This window comes from Callorhinus ursinus, unplaced genomic scaffold (assembly GCF_003265705.2).
Source record: "Callorhinus ursinus isolate GAN/ISIS: 27379988/994484 unplaced genomic scaffold, GSC_fseal_2.0 scaffold5537, whole genome shotgun sequence".
In the NCBI taxonomy this organism is placed as follows: domain Eukaryota; kingdom Metazoa; phylum Chordata; class Mammalia; order Carnivora; family Otariidae; genus Callorhinus; species Callorhinus ursinus.
In genome coordinates this window covers 1,333-3,301 of record NW_027402591.1, presented here as the reverse complement: position 1 = coordinate 3,301, position 1,969 = coordinate 1,333, and the positions used below count along the sequence as shown (strand labels likewise).

The 1,969-nt window shown below is 45.8% G+C and overlaps 1 pseudogene; it reads left to right on the top strand.

Annotated features, from left to right (window-relative positions):
• The first annotated feature begins 590 nt into the window (after positions 1–590).
• Positions 591–1,527, top strand: LOC112818098 (olfactory receptor 7A17-like; annotated as a pseudogene).
• The last annotated feature ends 442 nt before the right edge of the window (positions 1,528–1,969 follow it).

Genomic DNA, 1,969 nt, shown 5'->3' with positions numbered 1-1,969 from the left:
TTATTCCCTTTGCACATTTTTCTAGAGGGATATTCAATCAGTAAAATCTCTGACATCATAAAATCCCACTCTTTTCTTGTTTGGATACACTGTTCTTTTTCTGCTTTGTTAATTATTCTGGGCAGCATGGGCATGTGGCAGGGGCTGGAAGGCTGCCAGAACCGGGGAAGCTTTCTGCTCATCACAGTCTCTCAGGAATCCCCTGAGTTTATTAGCTCTCCTTTACCACTCGTGTCCATTCCTTTCCTGCGTTTTATGAACCTCCTTTTTGTTTTTTTAAAGATTGTATTTATTTATCTGACAGAGAGAGACACAGCGAGAGAGGGAGCACAAGCAGGGGGAATGGGAGAGGGAGAAGCAGGCTTCCCACCAAGCAGGGAGCCCGATGCGGGGCTCGAACCAAGGACCCTGGGCTCATGACCTGAGTCAAAGGTAGACGCTTGACGACTGAAACACCCAGGCATCCCATTAACTGACATTTAAGGAAAAACTTTTAAAAAAGAAAAAAAAAGTATTAAATAAATAAATGAAGCCCATAAAATTCAACACTTTTATGCTTTTTTTTTTTCTTTCCTTGTAGGCAGCACCACCACATGGAAGCAGACAATGACACAGGAATTTCAGAGTTTCTTCTTCTGGGATTATCAGGGGAACCACAATTACAGCCCATCATATTTAGGCTTTTCCTCTGCATGTACCTAATCACTGTGCTGGGGAACCTGCTCATCATCCTGGCCGTCAGCTCAGACTCCCATCTCCTCACCCCGATGTACTTCTTCCTCACCACCCTGTCCTTTGCAGACATCTGCTTCACCTCCACCACCATCCCCAAGATGCTGTGGAACATCCAGACTCAGAGCCAAGTCATCACCTATGCCGGCTGCCTCACACAGATGTTCTTTTTCTTAATCTTTCGAGACTGGGACGACCTTCTCCTGACTGTGATGGCCTATGACCGCTTCGTGGCCATCTGTCACCCCTTGCACTACACGGTCATCATGAACCCTCGGCTCTGTGGACTGCTGGTTCTGGTGTCCTGGGTCATCAGTGTTCTCAATTCCTTGTTATAGAGTTTAATGGTGTTGCAGCTGTCCTTCTGTGCAAAGGTGGAAATCCCCCATTTTTTCTGTGAACTCAATCAAGTAGTTGGGCAGGCCTGTTCCGACACCTTCCTTAATGATATGGTTATGTATTTCGGAATTGTGCTGCTTGGTGGCGCCCCTCTGGCTGGTATTCTTTATTCCTACTCTAAGATTATTTCCTCCATACGTAGGACATCCTCAGCTCAGGGCAAGTATAAAGCATTTCCCACCTGTGCATCTCACCTCTCCGTTGTCTCCTTTGTTTTATTGTACAGGCCTTGGAGTGTACCTTAACTCTGCTGCTCCCCAGAGCTCCCACTCAAGTGCAGAGGCCTCAGTGATGTACACGGTGGTGACACCCATGCTGAACCCCTTCATCTACAGCCTGAGGAACAGAGACATAAAGAGGGCTCTGAAAAGAATCACTGGGGTTCCAGTGATGTAAAGGCCAATGGTCCTGGTGTTGAAGAAGTGCCCGTGATTGCAGGGCTCAGAGCCTGAGAACCAGGAACAGCCATTTTAGATCAGGCTGTGGAACTAGCACCTGCTCCTTCCACATGTTTCCTGGAATTTTCATTTGTTTGAATAATTCCACTTCTCCATACATTTAAGTAACTCACTTTACTAACCTTCGGCTCTGGCTGATATACAGACAGCTTCCCCTTTGTCCATTTGCATACACTCCCCAAATTTTCCCCAACCTTGGACACAAATGCCTGGAAATTTCTGTATCTTACATGGGGCAAGTTGGATTTCTTAAAAATAAATTTATTTCATACACTTCTACCATGCCAAGTAAATTTTTCCTAGCTTTTCCAGAAGGATGGTGTTGAGTTGTGTTCTCCATTTGGAAGTAACTACACTTGGCCCCTAAACCCTTCACCTAA